Source organism: Cyprinus carpio, chromosome B22 (assembly GCF_018340385.1).
Source record: "Cyprinus carpio isolate SPL01 chromosome B22, ASM1834038v1, whole genome shotgun sequence".
Classification (NCBI taxonomy): domain Eukaryota; kingdom Metazoa; phylum Chordata; class Actinopteri; order Cypriniformes; family Cyprinidae; genus Cyprinus; species Cyprinus carpio.
In genome coordinates this window covers 4530424-4544235 of record NC_056618.1, presented here as the reverse complement: position 1 = coordinate 4544235, position 13812 = coordinate 4530424, and the positions used below count along the sequence as shown (strand labels likewise).

At 35.1% G+C, this 13812-nt stretch overlaps 1 protein-coding gene and 2 long non-coding RNA genes across 4 annotated transcripts in view; 2 read left to right on the top strand and 1 right to left on the bottom strand.

Annotated features, from left to right (window-relative positions):
• LOC109084161 (NACHT, LRR and PYD domains-containing protein 12-like) overlaps positions 1–13812 on the top strand; it is a 941455-nt gene that overhangs the window by 774656 nt on the left and 152987 nt on the right.
• Positions 1–13812, top strand: part of LOC109106736 — a 54226-nt gene that overhangs the window by 10188 nt on the left and 30226 nt on the right. The gene's annotated exons all lie outside the window — the stretch shown is intronic.
• Positions 10627–12379, bottom strand: LOC109047746. 2 transcript variants are annotated; one of them, XR_006157877.1, is made up of 3 exons: positions 11608–12379; positions 11232–11372; positions 10627–11149 (listed from the first exon to the last, which is right to left on the bottom strand). It is a non-coding gene; the product is annotated as an uncharacterized LOC109047746 (long non-coding RNA). The 2 variants fall into 2 exon arrangements; XR_006157876.1 differs by having other exon boundaries at positions 11232–11347.

Genomic DNA, 13812 nt, shown 5'->3' with positions numbered 1-13812 from the left:
TCACGCCTTTACCTCAGGATCATCTGACAGATCACATTGCTTGATGTCCCAATAAATATCAAATTTTGACCATATAACAAAAAGTAAACCGACTGTCAAAGTGGTGTCGGTTACTTTGAAGTCAATCATTTTGGCTGCAGTTCAAGTGAGAGGCAAGCTACACAATAAAACTACACTTCTATTTTTTTATTTCTGTCATTTTAGGTGTGAACTTTCCCACAATGCAGAGCAGTGATACGGGTTTTTCTCCAGTGTGAATCCTCTCTGGATTTTTCAGGGTTTCGACGACTAATATCAATCACAGTGGAACACTTGTATGTGTTCTCTCCAGTGTGGATCCTCGGTGACGATTCCCTTCAGTGTGTGAAGCTCTTAAAAAATGTTTTTCCGCACTGAATCACCATTCATGCAGTTCTCTCTCCAGTGTGGATGTTCAACTGTCTCTTAAGAGTGTCTGTGATGTGTGAAATCTCTTCCCGCCCTGATCAACATGTGAAACGGTTTCTCTCCAGTGTGGATCCTACATTGTGACATCTGGAGACTCTGTTCGGGCATGTGAAAAACTCTTTCCCACTACTGAGTGCAGGTGAAACTTTTACTTGTCTCTTCTCTGCAGTAAATAACACTTTGAGTCTCTGGAGCGAATTTTTCTCCAGTTTGACCATGTTTTCTTCTCTCTCAGATCTAAAATTTAAAGTAAAAAAATTACAATATTATAATATCTTTTTTTTAAAAGTTGTAGACAATCTGATGACAAAAGTGACGACGGACGGTACATACATGTATAATAATTTTCAACACACTGTTTACAAAATGGGATTCAATGATCTTATCCAATCGTAACTAACAGGGTTTCTGTAGTGATCAACTACTTTGATGTTTGATCAACTTACACAAAATAGTAACATCATATTATTATAAGTTTTTAACCAACACATCACAGTTGCGCGGTGGTGTGTGGTGAGTGCATGGTTCACACTGTCACGGTACTTCTATAGAGCTAATTAGAAAAAGATTAATCCACCACAGTATAATAAAGCTAACATGGAAACACCAGCGTGTAGGAGACACAGACTATGAATTTGAACATTTTGCTTTCAGTCCCTCATTTTTGTACCCTGAGATAGGAAAAGTTTCAACCTATATTATGTGAATTTAACTTTTTTTTTTTTTTTTTTTACAAACTCTTGAAGGTATTTCAACTACAAACACTACAATTCTGATGAATGCTGCCGAACTTTAAAATGTTTCTCCAGCTTCATCAGCTAAACAATACAGCATAAACACCAACCTGTTTGTTTCTTCAGTGGTGTTTGATTCTGCAGGGTTCTGGATCTTCATGTTCTCTCTGTCCTTCAATAATAAACTCTGTCTCTGCAGATTTCTCTTCTTCCTGATGCTCTGATGCTTGCACTTGTGAGCTGAAAAAAACATACAATTAAAAGATACCAAATATAAACAATCAAGAATTTAAAAAGTGATAGAATAAAAACACAAACACTTTTACAAATTTAAGCGGGTACACATAAATCACCAATAACTTTAATTTAACTTAATTTGTTTTAGTTTTGTTTGGTTTTATATGAAAACATGGTTTATCACGGACAATGAATAAATGCTGTTGTGAAGTTTGCATCTTGTAATGTCACAATAAACTGATCGTCGTTGTTTCCTGGTCTTGACAGCATAAAAATGGTTTAATGTGTCAATGAACAGATCTGAAGTCATCAGTATATGAATGAATTTGTGAAAACAGGATCTATTATCATGAAATAACGAGGATTTCATCAGCTGATAATATTGATGAGTCTCAGACTATAACACTCATTTGACAGACATCAGGATCAGCAGCAGATCATCTTAATGTGTGCTGATAGAAACTGATTATACGCACAAGGATATTTGTTGAAAGAAAAACTGCTCTACTAAACTATAGTATATCCAGAAACTGACCAAACTACAAAACCTTTAATAATAAAGAGCATTCAGTACCAGCATCATGACTCAAACATCAAAACAATCATAAACGAACATATAAAAACACAAATTCTCTCAGATCTGATCATTTTCCCTCACATGCTCGTCGCCTGCTGTGATAAATGTTTTAGTCAGCAGAAGTAGAAACTAAACAAATCAGAAATTACCTCTTTGGATGTTGCTTAAATAAACGGTTAAGAGTGTTTTACAATAATGTAAACACGTGAAGTACCGCGAACTGCTCTCCTCAGTCTTCACGAGACTCGACGCTGTTGTTGTGAGCGCGCGGGTGATGACGTCATCGCCGCGACGTGAGGCGAAATCTTTTTTATTTTATTTTACTTCAGTTGGCATCCATAGTGTTGCATTACGGCCATCTGCTGTAGGCTATCACTTTAACTTACTATATCTTAATTAAATTCGTCCTTCCAGTCCAGTCCTCCTTATATTAAACACATATATCCCCGTCCTTGGTCATTATTTCCATATGTTACTGTATTTTTTTTACATGATACTCTACCGTAGCTGATTCTTGATCTCTTGAATTCTTCTATATATTTCTTACATGATATAAAGATGTCTTACTTGTTTCCTCCTCCTGACATTCATCACATAAGTCCTGTCGTGTGTTTTCCTCTAACATGAAGAGTTTTGTTTAGCTCGCGATGTCCAATCCTCAGTCTATTTATAATGACTTGTTCCTTCCTTTTATTTCCCTTCTTACTTTCCATATATTTTGTATCATGTACAGGTGTCTCCCTTTGATATCATTACCCCACTGCTGCTGCCGTTTTTGCATTATCTTTTTCCACACTTATTTTGGAGAACCAGGACAAATATACACTTCTTTATCAGACATTACATGCAGGATGAAATGAAAATGACATCCAAAACTTTCTGAAGACAGTTGGTTTCCTTCAGAAATACAGTGATATAAAAACACCGGCGTCTGGTTTTGATTTTGAAACGTGCAGTGCTCATGTTCATTCAAAGAAGTCAAAGTCTTTTGGAAAATCTATTTGTGGAGGTCAGTTTTGATATTGTGACGGGCAACCACAAATAAATCAATGTACAGGAAGCACTGTTTTTACATATTCTTCTGTTATTTAAAACAGCTGGCTTTTATTATCTTAAACAAATTTTTAAAAATCATTAAGAAGGCCTTTGTCTCAAATTATATTCAATAATTGTAGCGATTCTCATTTGCTAGGCCTATATGCCTTTATGTGGGGGTTTTCACATGCACTGCGATCTCTGTGTAATGTTTTGAAACTGCGGAATACACACAAAAATCTGCATTAATCTCGGAAAGAGCTCATTTGTTCCGGATTTGTGTAACAGGATGATTTTTTATGTTAATTATACATTATAATGAACTGCCAGAGATCAGTGCAGGTGGAAAAACAGCAGAACTGACTCTTTGACTATATCACCATTTATGTGTCATGTGAAAAACCCAGCCCCCCAAAACACATATACATTATATGTATTTTATTATTTAAATTAAATTAAAATTTAAATTTATGCATTTAGCAGACGCTAAAAGCGACTTAAATTGCAATCAGGCTAACATTTTCTCCTAACGTGTTCCCTGGGATTCAAACCCCCAACCTTGCTCTTGCTAACACAATGCTCTATCACTTGAGTTATAGGAACACTTATTATAATAAACACATCACATCATTTTTTCAGCTGTAACTAGGCTAAAGTCATTCTAAAAGAGGAACCAAAGCGTGATTCTCTATTAGATTCAGTTTGTGTGTGTGTGTGTGTGTGTGTGTGTGTGTGTGTGTGTGTGTGTTCTGTAGTTTATTGTGAATAAAAAACACATCTGTGTGGAGTTTGTATGTTCTCTCCGCGCTAACGTTTATTATATTTTAATTATTGTGAAGTGAAAGTGAAGCTACTTTTAAGAATGTGGGTAACTAAACAGCTTCTGGTCCTCAGTAACTTCTATAGTAAAGAAAAAAATGATTTTTTAAAACGTTTATTAGCTTCACCAGACTCATTGACAAAATTCCCTTCTCCTCTGCTAATCTCAATATGATTCTGAAGTCGCCACCTGTCTGCTCTCTTTCCTCGTTTGCTTCTCCAACACCATTGACTCCTAAAAATAAAGGTGCTTAAAATGTTCTTCAGAGCGATGCCATAGAAGAACCATTTCTTCCATTCACTATTCTTTCTCATTTTAGTAAAGCCTCGCTGCCAACACACAATCACGCCTTTACCTCAGGATCATCTGACAGATCACATTGCTTGATGTCCCAATAAATATCAAATTTTGACCATATAACAAAAAGTAAACCGACTGTCAAAGTGGTGTCGTTTACTTTGAAGTCAATCATTTTGGCTGCAGTTCAGCTCATAAACCCCGCCCTTGCATGAATGGAGTGAGAGGCAAGCTACACAATAAAACTACACTTCTATTTTTTTATTTCTGTCATTTTAGGTGGTTCTTATCACACTGATGTACGTTCAAGTGTTCATTTTTTAATAGGTTTTATTTTATTGGAATTATAAACATGGGGTCTGACTTTGTGATTGACAGCTGTGATTTTCCCAGTGCCTCTAAAGGCTTGAATACTCTACATGACTTTTAAAATCTGAACAGATTTTTTAAAACACTAGGCATCATACACTGACCAACTTTGTAAATTGGGACAAAGGAAAACTAAGCATCATCATACATTACACAACCGAGGATCATACATTACCAGACTTTAAAGTCGGTCCGACCACAACAAACTCACGCAGAAACGTGTGCCTTGTTGCTAGGAGATGCATGACAAATGAAAACAAAATCCCTCTGGTTCACAGACAAGGCTTAATCCTAGTCCCAGACTAAAATGTAATTCTGAGCTGTTTCAACTGAAATAAACTTGCACTGACTGATCTTAAAAACCTATCAGTGCCTTTGTTTTGTCTCAAGATGCACACCAGTAATGTGAGCATGTTAATAAAAATTACTTAAATGTCCTAATTGAACTATGGCCTAATCCTGTCTTAGTCTAAGTCCTGTCTGTGAAACCGTGCCTATGTGTTCTAAAATCAGCTGAAAATATCAAATGTTTGATATCCTCCAACTGGATGGAATCAATGTCTGAAGCTAAAAAATCGGAGTCTGTGTGACCATCATACACTATGTGATTTTCTATGGAATTTGTCAGTTCAAATCTGCAGACTTTCAGCAAGTAGCGTCAGCCTCTTCAGACTATAAATCATCAGAAAATCAGGCCAAAAAATAGTGTATTCCAGGCTTATGTAAAGCAGATATGGACACCTTTGGGAGGAGACTGGAGTCTTTAACTTTAACTTTTCCATAACTGTCGTTTTACAAAATGACTTGAAAGCCCAAAAATCAATTATAGACTAATAGTTTGTGGCTTTTAGATTTTACAAGAAATATGGAATCATTTATTCTTCATGCTAGCAGAATCAGCAGAAAATCAAAAACAGACAATAAAAGCTGTAGTTATTAAGAAGTTTTTAATTCTTTGTGAAGCAAATATAAAAAAGTGAGTAAAAGTAGAAACAAATGAGATAAAAATTTTAAATCTCTTAGAGTCAAGTTGTTCCAGAAGCCATTTCTTCTTTTGGTGTAGTCTTCTCTCAGTCTTTCAGGAATAATGCTCAGAGTTTCAGAAGTCAAAACAAAATGTTTTAAAGATAACACTTTTATTTAAACCTCGCCAGCTGCCCAGAGGTCCCAGGGGCATATATATCACATATGAGCCGTCACGGTTTTAATAAACTTTGCAGACAGTGAACACATTATTCATTCTTGCACCCTCCATACTCAATCTCAGTCATGTATATCATGAGGCCTTTTAAAACGCATCTGACTGTCATAATATGGTGTACACTGTAAAAAGTGATTTTTTGAACTTGTTTTATAAAGATAGCATCAGTTAAGTAAATTTTACAAACAAATACTATTTTGTCTTTTTACTTCAAAATATCAAGTTCAATTCAATAAGCTACTTGAGGTTTCGTTTTTATTTATTTTACTTAAATACATAAGTAAATTCAAATAAAAACTGCCTAAGTAGAAATTAAAGTTAAAAACACTCATAAGTATATTTTACTTAGAACCGTTTGTTATGTTTACAAGGATTCTTTAAGTAAATATCAAAGTTATGATCCCATATTTCCCATCATGCAGTGGGGCATGAATAATTAAAAATGTACACTGTTTTATGGTTGCTTTTGTTGTTAGTTGTTTAGTTTCCTTGTTAGTTGTTGTTTGTTTCCAATAACATACTGTTTTGTGACACCTGGAGTTCTTGTTTACTACTCAAAATGACAAAAATGTGGTATACACTGACAACACAATATTCTTTGGATTGTTACCAAGTTTAATGGAATTGTAATGTGGGGTACCAAGTATTGAAGTCTCTGTGTTCATTTGACCAGGTCAGTTTCTGTTTAGTTTGCACCAATGGGTATTAGGCATCTTAAAAGGACTTGGCTTTAACAGCTTGTCTACATGCTTTCTTGCATGTTTGCTGGGTGAATTTCACATGCTGTGAGCAAATTCGCTTGTGACAGTTTTCAAGTAATTGCCTTGTTAAATGTTGTCCAATTTGCATGACAGGATAACTAATTGGCAAATATCTTGTTTTGAATACAAATCCAACAATAGAGACCACATAATAAAAGACCACCACTTCATTATAATTCCAAGTAGACATTAAGTCTAAGTATAAACAGTCTGTACATTAATCTGTGATCTCAAAAATAACCTTATATTTTATGTATCCTAATGATACTTGAAAACATGTCAGGTTGCAAGACAACTTGCTGTTCAATTAAAATAATAATAATAATAATAATAATAATAAATAATATTATTTGTCTATTGTACTACAGTACATACTTTATGTTGCTTGTTAAGTCTGATTAAGACAGATTTGCACCCAAGATATTTTACAGCAGAAAGTGGAGGCATAGCGTCTGGGTGTACGTGCATGTGCATATGGGCCCGAATACTTAATTCATGGCCATGATAAATATATATGATAAATATATGTTTTTGTCTGCATGCAATATGCAGGGCTTCATCATTTCTTGCATGCATTTGTATGTTTCTGTCATAGAACTGTATAATTTTTAACTACGTGCAAACTCTGCATTGCTGTGGCCAAATAAAATAATACAATAATGAATTTAAAGAAACGGTGTAAGGTTGGTAGCTAGCTGCACCACTTTAATTATCTTTCTTTCATTTTATTTATCTGTTATTACTGTGGCTTCAGCGGAGTACTAATTTATGGGGCAGCTGTGGCCTAATGGTTAGAGAGCCGGACTAATTACCAGAAGGTTGCCGGTTTGAGTCTCGGTGCTGGCAGGAGTTGTAGGTGGGAGGGAGTGAATGAACAGCGCTCTGTTCCACTCTAAATACCCATGACTGAAGTGCCCTTGAGCAAGGCACTGAACACCCAGTTGCTCCCCGGGCGCTGGATATATAGCTGCCCACTGCTCCGGGTGTGTGTTCACTTCTCACTGCTGTGTGTGTTCACTTGGATGGGTTAAATGCAGAGCACCAATTCCGAGTATGGGTCACCATACTTGGCAAATATCACAACTTTCAATTTCACTTTTCTAATTTTCAAAACTGAAGCTATAATAAAAAATTTCAGTTTGTAATTCATGATAAAAAAGACAACTAAAAGTATGAGACTTACATTAAAAGCAACAAAGCACAAATATTATCACAATTATTAGGTGGCTGGCACTCTGGCAATAGACTTGAAAACGTTAAATATTATTTCCAAGCATTTATACAGGCAATCAAACAACTTGTGAAGAGTCATGTAATGTTATTTACCTCATATAATGAATAAGTGAATAAGATTATTAACCTATATTTGGAAATTTTTATTTTTTTATTTATTTTTATTTTTATTTTTTTGTGAATGGGCCTGCTACACGACTTGCATTATGTGTCAGTTTAGTAAGGAAACTGCTGGATCTGAAGATGGTCTACTTACAGTGAATGTTTTTTGTATGTTTGTGTAAAGTACATAATTGACTGAAACTCTTCCCACATACAGTGCAGTGATACGGTTTCTCTCCAGTGTGGATCCTCTCGTGTGATTTCAGGGATCCTGAACAGTGTTTCCCACAGCCTTACACTCTATTTGTGGCGGCACTCCCCCGCCCCCATATATACATATATATGCAAATTCATTTTCTGCCAGCAGAGCGGGAGAGATACAGGATTCTCCGGTAACGGCTGTAAAGCAGCGCTGAGCTCACAAACGCTGCCTTTATCAAGCATTACATGCTAAATGAAATGAAAATTAAATCGAAAATTTTTCTAACTACAGTCGGTTTCCTTCTGAAATACAGTGATATAAAAACACCCGCATCGGTTTTTGATTTTGAAACGTGCAGTGCTCATGTTTATTCAAATGAATTCAAAGCCTTTTGGAAAATCTTTTTGTGGCGGTCAGTTTTGATATTGTGGCGGCCCGCCACAAATAAATCAATGTGTGGGAAACCCTGCTGAATGACTGAATCTCTTGTTGCAGTATGAACACATGTAAGGTTTCTCTCCAGTGTGGATCCTCTCGTGTGATTTCAGGTCTCCTGACCGAATGAATTGTACACTTTATGACTCCTTTTCTTTATATGACTCGCTTTTTTTTTGTTTAATTTATAAATGGGGTAGTAAAAATGGAAGTAAAAATTTTGATTAGATTTTTTTATGATTAATTTATAACAACAAAAAAACGAATAAAAGAAGTAATGTAGGAAATGCTTCAAAGACTACTGAGGGGAAAAATATGTGAATTGCTTGATGAAGTGCACGAAAATGGTGAGGGGAATAATGTCTCTCTCTCTCTCTCTCTCTCTCTTGGTCTCTGTACTGTATATAAAGTAGGCTAAAAGTACATATGTAAAGTATAATATTATACACTATAATATAAGATAATATTGTATTGTATTATAGTTATTATATCCAAGTTGTCTGTCTGGAACGCAGCATTAGTTTAACGTCAATAAACGATCGTGTACTACAATTAGAGCCATTCTAGAAGGTGACATTTCAGCACTTGACAAATGGACAGCGACTCCTAAGTAGCACTTAAAGCACAGCTACGTGCGATTGCTTTACGTACATTTTTGGGAAACGCACGTGAAACAATAACGAACGATCGTAAAATGACTTGTAGAAAACGCTCTTAAGGTCTAAGATCAATCGTTATCGGGAAACCCGGCCCAGAGGCAGAGCGATAACGATTGATCTTAGCGCTTAAGAGTGTTTTCTGCGAGTCATTTTACGGTCGTTCGGTCATATTATGAGTGTTCTTCCCAAAAATGCACTTTACGCAATAGCACATAGCCGTGCCTTAAGTGCTACTTAGGAGTCGCTATCCGTTTGTCAAGTGCTGAAATGTCACCTTATAGAATGGCTCGTAATCGTAGCAGCCTACTACACGCTCGTTTATTGAAATGTTAACCTAATAATGCTCGGAAATAATAACTATAATACAATGTTATTATATTTTAATTTTCATAATAATATACTTTATATATATATATATATATATATATATATATATATATATATATATATATATATATATATATATATATATATATATATTATAGTACTACAGTATAAAATTTAGAGACGTTATTTCCGGACTCTTATTATGTTTTAGGACTCTTATTATGTCGTAATGTTTGGTTGACCAATCAGCGAAGAGGGGCGTTTCATTCCCGCCCACGTGTAGAGATCGAATATTCAAGTGGTTTATTCGTGTTCTGTCCCTGAACGTAAAAACGAAAAAATGAAGCCGAATTCTTGATTTTTCGTTTTGTTTGGACAAATGAAAAACTAAAAATGTGCCATTTTTTTCATTTTTCAGATTTCAATATTAAATCAAAAAACGAATTATAAAGGTACACGGACCCATAGGACAAGAACACGCAGACTCATGAATAATTTAAAAGACACCTAAAAACAAGCAAATACAGACGGCTAATGGACAGCAGTAGTAAAGTGAGATCTGTGTGTCTCTTTATTACTTTGTTTTATGTAGGCTTATCTGAGAGCTATTATTGAGCCGGTTTTAAATAAAAATTCAGACCTATTTCGAAATTGCCTTTTATGAATAAGATTTTAGAGAAACTTGTCCATAATCAACTTACAGATTTCTCGATTGTAAATAACATAATGGATATTTTTCAGTCTGGATTTAGGACCAAACATAGCACAGTATCAGCATTATTGAAGGTTACAAATTATATTTTGTTAAGTATTGACTCCGGGAAAAGTGTTGCCTTGATGTTAGATTTAAGTGCAGCCTTTGATACTTTAGATCACGCTATTTTAATAGACCGCCTTAGAGATTATGTAGGAATCAATGGTGTAACATAAAAGATATGTTAATTCCTTATCAGTCTCAACGTCACCTTCGCTCCTCTCGGAATATGCTCGTAACCGTCCCACGGTCTTTTTCTGTTGCGGCTCCTGCACTTTGGAATGTGTTGCCACTATCCCTAAAAACCTCATCAGGCATGGATATTTTTAAAAAGGAATTGAAGACTTATTTAATCAAGCTTTTGGCGTTTAATTAGGTCTGAGAACTGTGAGTGATTTGTTGTTTGATTCTCTTGTGTCTTGTTTTAATGTAATTAATGGTTTGTATGTATTTTAGAGTATTGATCAGCCTACCTATGGACAGCACTTTGGTCCATTCTAATGGTTTTGAAAGTGCTTTATAAATAAAAGTTGAGTTGAGTTGAGTTGAGAGAAAAATAAACAATAAAGCTTTACAAATTGGATTTTGTTTTTTTTTTTTGTTTTTTTTTATCTGACACTAAAAGAAAGAGTGCCAGCTGAAATAATCATCATTATTTATTATGACAAAGACACTAAAACACACTTGAAGAACCTTTAAAGTTCAGTTCTGCTTTAGATTTCAACACTTCCTGAGAAAAATGAACACATAGAGGAATAAAATTAATACATCTCACAAATATTCATTTATGAGAAATTACATCATTATTCCTGTAACTGATGTGTGAATCTGTGCTCGATCCTGTTCAGCTCTTCTGGATCTGATGTCATAAACCAGAAGAATGACAGTAGCCACGCCCACCAGAGCAGAGAGGACCAATTGGATCACAGCTTCAGTAGAAGCACAACAGTGTTCAGAGTCTGAGGAATAAACACATCAAACTGAGATCAGCTCAGTCAATAAACACTAATATCAGCTCTAATATCAGCGCTGCTGCTGAACCTGAACATGTGTGACAGAATTCACTGATGTCCAGATGTTGAGTCTGCTTGCTCATGGGATTGGGATGAGATCCTGATGATGATGATGATGATGATGATGATGAAGGACAGTCTGTGCTGATGACAGAAACAAGCAGACGAGCTGAAAACATGAGAGAATAAATATAGAAGAGGATGATTAAAAACATTGAAGCAAACGAGGAATAAACACTGCGAGGAGCTTTTAAAAACACTCTGACATGGACAGTAACGATTATTTATATTTAATTTGTATTTAAAAATGCAACAATAAAACAGCATTTAAATGTTAAGGAATTCATTTAGATTTACTTCAAAACTGAAATTGATATAACAGGTGAAACTGAAATTGAACTCACCGTTAACAGTGGAAATATAACTCTTTCTCACATCGTTGTTCTGTAGTTCAGAAACACAGTGTGTTTTATTGTGCTGTTTGTGATGCTCAGAGATCCAGTCTGATTGTCCAGCTTCAGTCTGTCTCTGAATCTCCGTCAAGATGATAGGCTGCTGTGAAGCGCGTTCACGAGAGTTCTAACAGTTCGGACAGCGCGTGAATCAGAGATTAAAAAAACCCCGATATAAATACTGTTCAGTTTCTTGCACAGACCGATCGTTTTGTGTCTTTACACATCAATGTATCGTCACGAGCCGCAGGGTTTAATTTGGATTTTTTATAGCTATATAGCTTTATAGCTTCCACATTTAATGTATGAAAATGAACTGAATTTGGTATTTATTTATATTATTTAATATACAATTATATCGCTCGTTAACAATAACAAGATAAGTATGTTATTTCTTTCTTTTTAGCGTCTTTAAATAAACGTTTAACAAGTTAATTAATCACTCGATTTCTCAGCTTCCTCTCCTCTTTGACCGTTACTGTTCAAAGAATGCGCGCTACAGTTGCACGCGCACTACGTTCGGATTTCTTAAAGGGGAAGCGTCTGGACAATACCATTATAGATGTTTGTGTTTCTATGAATTCTTAGTCACATTTAATAAATTTTTACTTATTCGGACATTAAGAAATATCATATTTATTATATTTGCCTTACTGTATTATGAATTTCAGTTTTTATATTTGTGTATATTCATGTAGGCTGCATTTTTATGGGTTACAAGTACACAAACACACACACACACACACACAACCACACACACACACACACAAAATATCGAGAAAAAGTCCATTGAACAAGCATCTAAATGCTTATACAGAAAAGAAATGAAACATTAATGCTGCTGCTGTCCGCTAATATTTTAAACTATCACTAAGAATTGTTTCCCTATGAGATGTTTAGCGCTTATTATGTATAACATTCTGATTATCTGATAAATGTAGGTCTTTATTCTTATTACTGTTTACAGTAATTACCCAGTAATGTTGGAGATCCCACAGTTTGCTCTTACAAATGCATATGATGCAGTCACTGAATCTGACCAAAAACAAATCATAGCTATCGAGATGTTACCACACTTTATTTAATAAAGAAACGGTTGGCGAGACACAACTCACAAGTCGACATTCAGGTAGCAATAATTAATGGTCATTTTTATTAAATAAAGTGTATTTTCTTAATCTCTCCAGTACCCAAAGCAGACACAAACAGTGAGTAAAAGCCCAGCATTTCTAAACACTGAAGCTGTCAGTCAGTTCAGCACAAACTCACTGTGTGTGAAAACTCCCGTTTTAATCAATTCATCTGTCAAAATTGCACAATCCATCTTTTATTTACACTGTGTTTCTGCTTTGTTTGTTGTAATGAGAGCATTTGTGATTGTTATCAACAGACAGACACATAGCTAACTTAATATAGAATTAAATAGAATAACAATGTGTAGAAAATGTAAGAGATCATGGAAATGTTTCAAGTAACATGGAAATTTCACACATTGTAGATCTGCTTTATATCTTTTGATACATTTAAGTGCTGCACTTGACAATCACATTTAAACATCTGAATCATTATGAATGAGTTTAATACAAATATTATTAAACTGAAGAGCCAGACAGACTCATCTGAGCTTCTTCCTCCTCTGTTCCAGCTTTACATTAAACCACAATGATCATCTGCTTGAATACTAAAGCAACATTAATCATTCAATATCATGTTTCTAACATACATGCTGCATTATTTCATTGTGAAGTCTGAGTCTCTTCACCTGTATGGATCACATTTACACATTTTATCACACATTTATTTTCTCCTCATAGACACAGTAGTGAAGCTCTTCTGTGGATCTTCACTGATGTTTACTGCTCCACTCAAGAACACTTTCACTTTATGATATACAGCATTTATCATCTCCTTTTGGTGATGCATCTCTATCTATCTACTCCTGGTAAGTGAACAGAACAGCATATAATAGAGTTCAGTGGAACAAAAAGTACAAAGGGTGTACTTCCCATCACTTGTTTTTTTAATCGACATTAATCTTAATCGATTAACCAAACCGCAAGGGATTCCTGTTAGGTAGACTTGAGAGACATTGTTCCAAGGGTGTCCTGTTTTAAAGTGTGTTCCGAACGGACAGGACCGTGTTGACTGAATGAATTG